This window comes from Lactuca serriola, chromosome 5 (genome assembly GCF_051521515.1).
Source record: "Lactuca serriola cultivar US96UC23 chromosome 5, Lser_US96UC23_V15, whole genome shotgun sequence".
NCBI classification, from domain to species: domain Eukaryota; kingdom Viridiplantae; phylum Streptophyta; class Magnoliopsida; order Asterales; family Asteraceae; genus Lactuca; species Lactuca serriola.
Window position 1 is genome coordinate 153,874,883 of NC_136412.1, and position 12,339 is coordinate 153,887,221.

The 12,339-nt window shown below is 31.1% G+C and overlaps 1 long non-coding RNA gene across 2 annotated transcripts; it reads right to left on the reverse strand.

The window, feature by feature from the left end:
* Positions 1 to 5,493: 5,493 nt before the first annotated feature.
* On the reverse strand, positions 5,494 to 9,835 carry LOC145053145 (uncharacterized). 2 transcript variants are annotated; one of them, XR_013684362.1, is made up of 4 exons: positions 9,436 to 9,835; positions 9,207 to 9,345; positions 7,723 to 7,781; positions 5,494 to 5,957 (listed from the first exon to the last, which is right to left on the reverse strand). It is a non-coding gene; the product is annotated as an uncharacterized LOC145053145 (long non-coding RNA). The 2 variants fall into 2 exon arrangements; XR_013684361.1 differs by having other exon boundaries at positions 9,207 to 9,835.
* Positions 9,836 to 12,339: the final 2,504 nt, after the last annotated feature.

The following is a 12,339-nucleotide window of genomic DNA, read 5'->3' on the forward strand; positions in this document are numbered from 1 at the left end:
ATTCGAACGGGCCACAGTTGTTCATATGTTGGAAGTAGATATGAATGAAGACTGTCGTGAATTGGTGTATGGATTGTCTAAAGAGCATTAGACATAAGCAAATGTTTGCTGCAACATTCATGAGTGCTTATGAATATGATTTGAGCATTGGATTAAACCCACGCTCACTTGGATCACTCCATGAATTGTATCACGAGTGATTGGTGAGACGATAACATCTTATATTCTTGAAACCGAGATGTGTGAGTTGTATCTTGCGAATCGGTTGCACATTGATAATATGTAAACGCACTAGTAACTTGGTGTTATAAAACATATTGTTGTGTGTAATTCGGTGAGTGAGTGCAAGCAAGCATTGAATCAAAGTTTATCCATTCCTTTTATTCAAAGTAGGATAAAAGCGATATCTTTGGGCCCCTCGATGGTTTAGTGATGACAAACGTAAATGCTCAGCCGGGCTAGGGCTAATTTGATTTGTTCAATTAGTCAGTCGTCATAAATCAGAAATCGAGAGATAGTACAAAGAGAATGATTTGAAATCATATCTCATACGATATCTAGAATGGAGGAATATATGATCCCTTATCTAAGGACACGCGTATTTGATATGATCAGAGTTGACAGCGGCTTTGGAAAGCTATGATTGCAGATCGGGATCCGAAGTCATACGCAGAATAGTTGTTAGACTTATCCAAGTGGGAGACTGTTGGATTAGTGTCTAAGTCCATAACTATTTTGGTATGTACTTGACCCGATGGTGCATGGACCTTTTGAGTTGCCTTCACCTAAGCAACTTGATTGGAGAAATAAATAAAGAAAAAGAGGTTATTATGATTTATTAATATGTTATAAGAATAATATATTAAAGGAGAAATCATATTTGTTTAATTAATATTGGTCAATAATTAATTAAGAATTAATTTTGTGATCAAGTGTAATTAATTAAACTAGAGGGGCTGAATTGTAATTATGTGATAGTTACAAAATAAGGTAAGGATTATCTTAAATATAGGGTGAACGAATTTAAGGAGATAATGCCTTAGAATTCGACTAGGATAAGGGTTTCTAAGACTTACCTTATGGTTGCTTCGTGGGCAAGCAACTAGATAAGGATAAGGACTAAAACCCTAATCTTTACACCTATATAAACCCCCTAAGGCTCATGAATTCGTCCAAGCCTTCCCAAGAAGTCCTAAGGACGAATTCCTACCTCTCTCCTCTCTCTTTATACCTTCTCCACTTGCTTATGGTGTTTGTAAGCCATTAGAGGAGTGACACTTGTGACTTTAAGCCTTCCAAAGTCAATTCAAGGAGGAATTAGGATTGTTATTACTACATAACAATCAAGGTAATATCTTAAACCTAATTATATGTTAATATTGATTTCCATATGCTAGAATTAGGGTTTATAGTCTTGGATTCAAAGCATGTACAATAGAGAAACCTAGATCCAAGCATTAGGGTTTGTATGAGCACATAGGATGTCTTATGACCAAAACCCATCAAAAACTTGTGTGTATTCTGTCAAAATTTATTTATATAAATGCATTCTGTCAAAATATCTTTAAGAATGTTTTGTTAACAACAAGTATATTTGTTTAACTGGTAATGCATTCTAGCAGAATTACGAGGAATGCATGTTATTAGAATAGCGATAGTATATTCTAGCAGAATAACTAGTAATGCATGTTGTTAAAATAAATTACAATTGTTTGATGTCTACTACATTCCATCATAATTTATAGTTGTTATTCTTTTAGAATGTTCTGAATTTTTTAATATTTGAAAATTCATTATGTTTTTTTTTTTTTTTTTTTTTTGTGGATTTAGGTTTCGAAGAGGCTGCCATTGATGTGGAAAATGAGAAAAAAAAATGGAGAACTAGAGTGTATTCTTGCAAAATGTATTATGCTAAAATGTATAAAGTGTTTCTTAACAATAATATTCTTTTGGAATGGATTAGTGTTTTTGTTAGATTTTGATGTTTTTTTTCTTTTTTTAACCATTTTTAATTTTAATCTTTAAGAATAAATGTAATCCGTATTCTTTAGAAAATGTTATTCTTGATAATATGTTGTATAATTCTTGAAGCATATTTAATATAAAAAGTATCTTGAATGAAACAATATTCTGCAAGAATAAAACCGCAAATATATTTTACTAGTTTATTGTTGACATTTTATCATTCTGACAGAATAAAATCGGTTATAATTAAAAATAATATTAAAATTTAATTATAATTAATTTAAAAGATTCAGGTTTTTAAAAAACAAGGGAATTAATGATCCCTTAAAATCCAAAAATTTCCTTTTTTAAAATAGGTTAATTGACCAAAATACCATTTTGCTGAAATTTGTCTGATTATATGATACATGCTACCATATTGTAATGTCATAGACCCTTAGATCATGACTGTTGATTCTATTCATCCAGTGGTCCAAATCTATGCGTTCTGGCACACAATAGTTAGTAAAAACAAAATAATGTAAACACACACACACACACACACACACACACACACACATATATATATATATATATATATATATATATATATATATATATATATATATATATATATATGGGAGCGTTCAATCGAGAACATTTCTTATCGCGAGAACATCTACCTTAATAAATGAAAATCTTATTGTCACTTGTCATTCTCTCATTTATTTGGCCACATGTCATTTTGTTATAATTTTGAAATATATTTATTTTCCACTTGTCAATTACTTCATTATTCATTTCTACTATATCATTAATTTAGTTTCCATAAATTAAACCTACTATAATAACTATTAATTTCAAATTTCAAATTTCAAATTTCAAATTTCAAATTTCAATTTCAATTTCAAATAAATTTACACTTTAAACATTTGTATTTAACATTTTATAATAATGAATCGTTTAGTACACGGGTCTAACAATTAAACATATAATTTTAATTAATTTATTTGTTGCATGTTTTTTTTTTCATAATTTTCACTTATTTCATATTTCAAATTTAAATAAACTCTTCATTTAATCGCTTCTGTTTAACATTATGTTTTAATTAACCCGTATAATATATGGGTTTCACAACTAGTTTGATAACAAATTTGAATAACACAAGTTTTTTAATTAAAATTATAAAATAATATTCATATAAATCAAAAAATAGTTACAAATAATTAAAAAACCCACTAACTAACACCACTCACCATCCAACCAACACCACCCACCACCACCACGCGCTACCACCACCCACCACTACCACCACCCACCACCACTATACGCCACCACCACCCATGACTAACCACCACCACTAACCACTACTCACTACCCATCACTACCCACCCACGACCACCACCACCACCAACCACCTCCGCCACCACCATCACCACCCAACCACTACCACCCGCCACCACCACCCATCTCCATTGCCCACCACCACCAACAACAACCACTACCTACCACCCATCACCACCGCCCGCCACCACCACCAACAACCAGTACCCTCCACCACCAACCACTACCCACCACCCACCCACCACAACAACCACCACCACCACCAACCACCACCCGCTACCCATTACTACCCACCACCCGCCACCACCATCACCACCAACCACCACCCACTACCTACCACCCACCACCCATCACTACCTACCACCCATCACTACCCACCACCAACCACCACCCGCCACCACAATCACCACCCACCACCATCACCATCCAACCACCATGACCCGCCATAACCACCCACCTCCACCACATATCACCACCGTATGCCACCACCACCCACAACCACTACCCACCACCACCACCCATCACTAACCATCACGACCAACCACCACCCACCACCCATCACTACCCACCACCACCACCACCACCACCAACCATTACCCACCACTACCATCACCACCCACCACCATCCCCACCCAACCACCACCACTCATTAGTACCCATTACCATTCACCACCACCAGCCACCCCCCACCACCCACCACCACCAACCACCACCCACTACCACCACCCATCATTATCTATCACCCATTACCACCCATCACCACCACCACCCACCACAACCATCACCACCACCAACCACCACCACCACCCACCTAACCATCACCACTCGCCACCACCACCCACCACCCACACCCACTACCCACCAATACCATCACCCGTCACTATCACCACCACTTGCAACCACCCATCATCACACACCACCACTACCCCGCCTACACCACCCCCACCCCCACCTACAAAGATTTGTTATTGTGCTTTTGATTCATTAGGTTTTCTCTCGTATATAATGACATATCATTATAGATATCGAGTCACATGTGGTTAAATGTATCGAATGTTATAGGATTTGTATGTTATTAAATACATAAAATCACATGTGATTAAATACACGTGAAAAACTAGTGAATCGAGAATGCAAAAATGAATATTGTCCACATAAATCATATATGATTAGATACATATAACTACATATGATTATATGTATTTAATAAAATATTATTTACGTGGGCTGTATTTATTTTCGTGTTTTTGATTTAATAATTGGCATCGTGTATTAAATCACATGTGATTATATCTATTTAATCACATATGATTTATATGGACAATATTTTTTTTCACATGTTGATTTAATAGTTGTTCTTGTATGTTTAATCACATGTGATTATATATATTTAATTACATATGACTCGTATGAAAAATATTTATTCTTGCGTCGATTCAATAATTGTTCTAATATGTTTAATCACATGTGATTATATGTATTTAATCACATATGATTTATGTGGACAATATTCATTATTTCTTTCTCAATTCAATAGTTGTACTGATGTACTTAATCATATGTGATTATATGTATCAAATCGCATATGATTTATATTGATAATATTCATGAGTAAATATTTTTTCTTATGTATATTAATCGTTTGTGATTGTATGTATTAATCACATATGATTAATGTATAAAAAGAAAAATTATTTAATCAAAAACACGAAAATGAATCTTGTGTACAGAAATCATATGCGACTAAATGTAAAAGAACAACTATTGAACAAGAATGTGAGAATCATTATTGTCTATATAAATCATATCTAATTAGATACATATAATCTCATGTAATTAAGCACACAAAAACAACAACGTAATCGTGAAAACGAAAATAAATATTTTCCACATAAATTTTATGTGATTAGATACATATAATCACAAGGGATTATATGCATTTAATCACATATGATATATGTGGACAATATTTATCTTTGTGTTTTCGATTTAATAATTGTTCTTGTGTATATATAATCATATGTGATTATATGTATATAATCACATATGATTTATATATACATCATTATTTTTTGTTTGTATAAATCATATGTGATTAGATACATATGATTATATGTATTTAATCACATATGATTGCAGTGGACAAAGAGCAATTATTTAATCGAGATTGTGACAATGAATCTCATCCACATAAATCATATATGATTGAATACATATAATAACAATTTTCGACTAAGTAATTGCTTTTGTGTAATTAATCACATGTGATTATATGTATATAATAATATATGATTTGAGGTGGACAAGATGCATTTTTTCCTTCTCGATTCAGTAGCAATGCTCATGTACTTAATCACATATGATTATACCTATAATCACATTTGATAAAATACATGAGAACAACTATTGAATCAGCAAAGCAAAAATGAGTTATCTGATTAGATTCATATAATCAAATGTGATTATATGTATTTAATCATATGTGATTAGATTCATATAATCACAAAGAAAAAATGAATTAAATCCACCACCCATACCCACCCACCATCACTTGCAACCACCCACCCACCTACCACTACACATCACCACACACCACCACCACCAATCACCACCACCACCAATCACCACCACCCTGCCTCCACCACCCGCTGCCACCACCCCACACCCACCTACAAAGATTTGTTATTGTGTTTTTTATTCATTAGGTTTTCTCTTGTATATAATCACATGTGATTATATATATATATATATATATATATATATATATATATATATATATATATATATATATATATATATATATATAATCATATATGATTTCTATGTTATTAAATACATATAATCACATGTGATTAAATACATGTGAAAAACTAGTGAATTGAGAATGCAAAAATGATTATTGTCTACGTAAATCACATGTGATTATATGTATCCAATCACATATGATTTATATGAACGATATTCATTTTTGAGTTTTTGTGTCAATAATTTTTCTCATATATTTAATCATATGTGATTCTAAGTATTTTATCATATGATTATAAGTATTTAATTATATTTAATCATATGTGATTAGATACATAAATCTTATGTGATTAGGTTCATATAATCACATTTGATTTGATGTATTTAATCATATATGAGTAATGTGGGTAAAGATTTGTTTTCGCGTTCTTGATTCAATATTTGTTATCGTGTATATAATCGCATGTGATTGTACATAGCTAATTACATATGATTTATATAAATAAGATTCGTTTTTTCCCAAATAAAATCATATGTGATTAGAAGCATATAATCACATCTGATTAAATGTATTTATTCACGTATGATTAAATTGGAAAAAAAAAAACAATGATTGAATCAAGAACTTGAATATGAATCTTGTTTAGATAAATCATATGTGATTAGATACATATAATCATATGTGATTATATGCACTTAATCACATATGATATATATGGACAATATTTATCTTTGGGTTCTCGATTCAATAGTTGTTCTTGTGTATATAATCATATGTGATTATATGTATCAAATTACATATGCTTTATATAGACGTCATTATTTTCTGTCCATATAAATCATATGTGACTAGATACATATAATCACATATGATTATATGTATTTAATCACATATGATTATATGTATTTAATCACATATGATTACAGTGGACAAAGAACAATTATTGAATCGAGAATGTGACAATGAATCGCAACCATATAAATCATATATAACTGGATACATATAATCACATGGGATTATATGTATTTAATCAGATATGATTTATGTAAACAATATTTATTTTTGCGGTTTTGACTGAATAATTACTTTTGTGTAATTAATCACATGTGATTATATGTATATAATCACATATGATTTGAGGTGGACAAGATTCATTTTTTCTTCTCGATTCAATAATTGTGCTCATGTACTTAATCACATACGATTATACATTTAATACATGCGATAAAATACACGAGAACAACTATTGAATCAGAAAAGAAAAAATGAATTATGTCCACATAAATCATGTGAGATTATATTCATATAATCACATCTGATTATTTGTATTTAATACATATGATTAATTTGGATAAAGATTTGTTTTCGCGTTCTTGGTTCAATATTTGTTAACGTGTATATAATTATATGTGATTGTATGTATCTATTCACATATGATGTAAATAGAAAATATTCGTTTTTTCCAAATAAAATCGTATATGATTAGAAACATATAATCACATCTAATTAAATGTATTTAATCACATATGATTAAAGTGAAAAAAACAATTATTGAATCGAGAACGTGTAAAAGAATCTTAGCGACATAAATCGTAGTGATTAGATACACATAATCACATGTTATTAGGGTTCTGTGAACAATAACATACAACAAGTAATTCCTACGTAATAGGAGAGTTAGTGCTCACCTCCTTGATCTTGAAAATTAGCTAGCATGAGCAAGATGGATCATTTCCTTTCCGAGAACCTACACAAAAATTATAACATTATTTATATAGACATCATTAGTTTTTGTCTATATAAATCATATGTGATTAGATACATATAAATGATTACAATTGACAAATAACAGTTATAGAATCGAGAATGGGATAACCAATCTTATGCACATAAATTATATATGATTGGATACATATAATCATATGTGATTATATGTATTTAATTAGATATGATTTATGTAGACAATATTTATTTTTGCGGTTTCGATTGAATAATTGTTTTTGTATATTTAATCACCTCTGGTTATATGTATATAATCAGATATGATTTGAGGTGGACAAGATTCATTTTTGCCTTTTTGATTCAATAGTTGTGTTCATGTACTTAATCACATACGATTATACATATAATCATATGTGATTAAATACACAAGAACAAGAACTGAATCGAGAACGCAAAAATGAATATTTTGCACATAAATTCTATGTGATTAGATACATATAATCACATGTGACTATATACATTTAATCATATATGATATATGTGGACTTTATCTTTATGTTCTCGATTCTATAGTTGTTCTCGTGTATATATAATCGTATGTGATTGTAATTCATAGGTATTTATATACTCATACGTAAGAGTCATAAAATAATACAAAAGATGGTAAAATATAATGTTTCTTATATAATGACATAATAATAATAATAATATTATTATTATGTCATTATATAAGAAACATTATATTTTACCATCTTTTGTATTATTTTGTGACTCTTACGTATTGGCATATAAATACATTTGAATTTCTATATGGAATGCATGGGAATCGATAAAACTAACAAGGTTGAACTAATATATCCTAAAGACTTGAATAATATAATCTTTAACACATGTTTAAATGTTACTCAAGTGTAATATATTTATCATATACAAAAACTAATTTAAAAACACTACTCCAGAAGCACTAGACAAAATAATTGCCATTATTAATGATCTTTGAGCTAACCAATACAAACTAAATCTTTTTATACTTAAATTCTAATTCCATTTGTGCTTACAATAAGAAGTAAAGGTATGGAGAGAACAAAAAAGTTGAGAAGCATAAAAGTTGATCAAGTTTCTTCAAGCAAAGACTATTAATGTTGGGGAACCTTCCGACTGCAACTTTTTGTTCTTTTTCTGTTATTGTTCAAAGTTCATACCCCTCAAAAATTACCAAGAGAATCACCGCCACAAAAATAGTTGACTTTTCCATTTTTCTAATTATGGTTGTGATTTTACAAATGGTTTTGTATATGTGCAGAATTTAAGGCTTAAAGAACTGAAACCAAAACAATAATTTATATTAAAAAAATTAAAAGCACCAAAATACAACTAACAACAGTAAATGAGTAAATAAATTGATGTAATAGCTTTAGCCCAAAGATTCGAGATGAGAAAGAAAGATTACAATAAGTAGCCGAATTGATTGCATTCCAAATTGGCTACTAATCCTGACTTGAATCTTGTCGATCGTTATAGATTTGATTGTCTAGGGTTCCGAACTTTTACTTGAAGGAAGTTTTCCTTTTTAACAAAATCATATTCCCCTATAATCATAACTCCATTTTTACAGCATCTTCAAAATAAAGTATTTATTCATCTCGTTTAACTATTGAAGTGTGTATTGAAATCATTACCTGAAGAGAAGTAACCCAGCCGATGAGTAAACAGGCGAGCCATAATTTCAATATAAACAATACCGATTCATCTTGTTACAAACGATCGATTCATCTTGTTACAAACGATTGAGGGAGGTGGTTCAGAAGGCCAGTTCTGGTAGCAACATTGGCAGATCCGATGGTGACGGTGGTGGCCGATGAAACCTGATCTAGCGGCTGGGAAGCTAGATCGAGAAGAGTAGAGACAAAAGGAGGTGACTTCCGGCGAAATGAGTACTAGAGGCGGATGAAAGAGGCAGTAGTTTAGTGGTTCCGACGACGTCGGTACGGTGGTCCGATAGTCTTTTGGTGGTGTAGCTTCAAATGACGGGAGAACCCGTACAATTGTGTTTGGAGGTTGGGGGCAGGGACTAGCATGGTTGGCTTTGGCTAGTTTTAAAAAGTTACTTTTGGAGTTTTATACAAGTAAAATGAATTTTTTGGAAAAGTTAGAAAATTCTAAGTTTTTGTAACTTTTTCAAAAATGACTTTTGGTTTCGAAAAGCTAACCCAAACACCCCTAAGTGGATAGTGGTTTTCAGTTATAGTTTTATTAATATAAATATTATTTTATGATTTTAATTGAAAAATTAAATAGTAGATTTGTTCTCAAATGTACTCAATTTAAAAAATGTTTTCATTTGAATATATATATATATATATATATATATATATATATATATATATATATATATATATATATATATATATATATATGATCAAATGAGAATACTTAAAAGGTTGAGAACGCAAGAACGCAAGAACAGTTGTAGACCAATCATTTTTAGAGGGCATAAATGGAATTTTACCATCTAATTAAATTATGATTTCCTAAATTTTAGTGATTATAATGACACTTACCAAAAATATCTCATTTTTTAGATCCTATTCTTTTAATGAACCAATAATTAATAAAATCATGAGTTAATTTCTATCTAAAAAAACGTTTTTTTTTTTCATTTCATTCATTTTTATGTTTTATTTTTAACAATCAAATATCAAGAGAATGAATAATTTATCGGTTTACCTCATTTTTTTTTTTAAATATCTTCAAAAATAATGATTTATACATTTCATTTTAAAATGAATAAAATTAGAAATTAGAAATAAATTAACTCAGATGTATTTATGAATACACTTGTAAAATCATAAATTAATAAAACCCAAAAAAAATGATTATAAAATCAACTAAAATGATACACATATATAGATAAATAAAACACATTTCTATTCATATAAGAATATAATTATAATAGTAAATGAATAAGTTACAATATATATATTTTTTTATACGGAAACTAATACTACAATTACAATCATAAATGAATAAAACATATTTGCGCTCCTTCCGAAATCTATTTGTGTCGGTGTTTCATTTGGTAAATCTCTCACCTCCCACTCTATGCATGTTTATTCAATGGATCTGCAAAAATGTTAAAGAAACAATTATGTATAATTAAATAGTCATTCACACATAAATACATTGACATTCACAAATGAATACACTCTATTCATAAATAAATACAAAATAAAAATAGTGTAAAAATTGTCATTTCTTATTATTCGTTCCCTGCCAAGAATAACCACCAGGATGGGGTTGTGTTCCCGGTGAAATCAAAAGAGGCAACCGCCTCTTGGCTTTTTCCCCTCACTTGCATTGTCGTGGCTGCTTTCCCTGCTCCTCTCGAACCAGCCTCATGGAGTATTCATTGATGATTAACTGCAAATGAGACATCTGACATTGTATTCATACAAGATTACAATTGAATATTTATTGATAGATTCATTGATGATTAACTGCAAATGGAAGATGTTAATATAACCAATGGCTTGTGTATTAACTATTAACTATGAAACATGAAGGGTGTGTGACTTGTAACAACTTACTGAGTGTAAAAGAAAAGTACATCGGGTCCAACAATTATCAGATTAGCAAGAAGAATTGCTCATGACACCAATTGTAACTAAATATGTAAACAAGCAGCCAAACAGGATGGATTAATTTCAAAGAGGTCTTCCAAGTTTCATCTTCATACAAGATCCCAATTGGAGAATGAACACAAAATTGAAGCTAATTCCCATTGAGTTCCTAATTGTTTTAACTTGTGATAATTACACCAAATTTGATACTCACATAGTTTCAAAAATTACAGAAAACAAAACCAACACTACGATTTTTGGAGATAAACTTAGCGTTTTTTAATCATACGTACAACCATGTTTATAATCATGAGTGATTATAAAGAATACAGCTTACGATGACCTGTCCGCCATCATCAAAATTGATTAAAAATCGGATGAAATTGACTGATTAAAGCATATGGGAAGGTAGATAATTGGTTTATCAGAAAGTATGAACAACTAGCAGTGACAAGAAAGCTCAATCAATAGGACTTACCCTCTTCTCTAGACACGGCTCATGAGATCGAAAAAATCACCAGATAACTTGACAAATCGCAGATCTTCGTAGACTTGAGGTTGTTGTGTCAGTTTTGTCGCTAATTACTAAAGCCATTGTGGCCACCGGAGACTTGAGGTTGTGGTGTAGGTTTCAGTCGGATTGTCGCCTTGCTGGAGGCAAGACCCAACTATCCTTCCTCTTCAATTTCATTCACCTGCTTTCGACATAGGAGGTGTAACAACTGATAACCCTAGGATGTTGAAAGGTTTGGTACTCACGAATGGAAGAGACATTGGATTATAGAGATGGTTGGATATAGAAGCGTAGTCAGGGTTTTATTGTGCGAGATGGTGGCTATCATCGGCGATCATGGTGGCGAAGGCAGAGGCGATGCTTTTTCATTCTCCGATTATGAAAGTGGTTCCTGGATGGCAGCAACGCAAGTGGAAAATAATGGAGTGAATGATAAAGTCGTAGGTTTA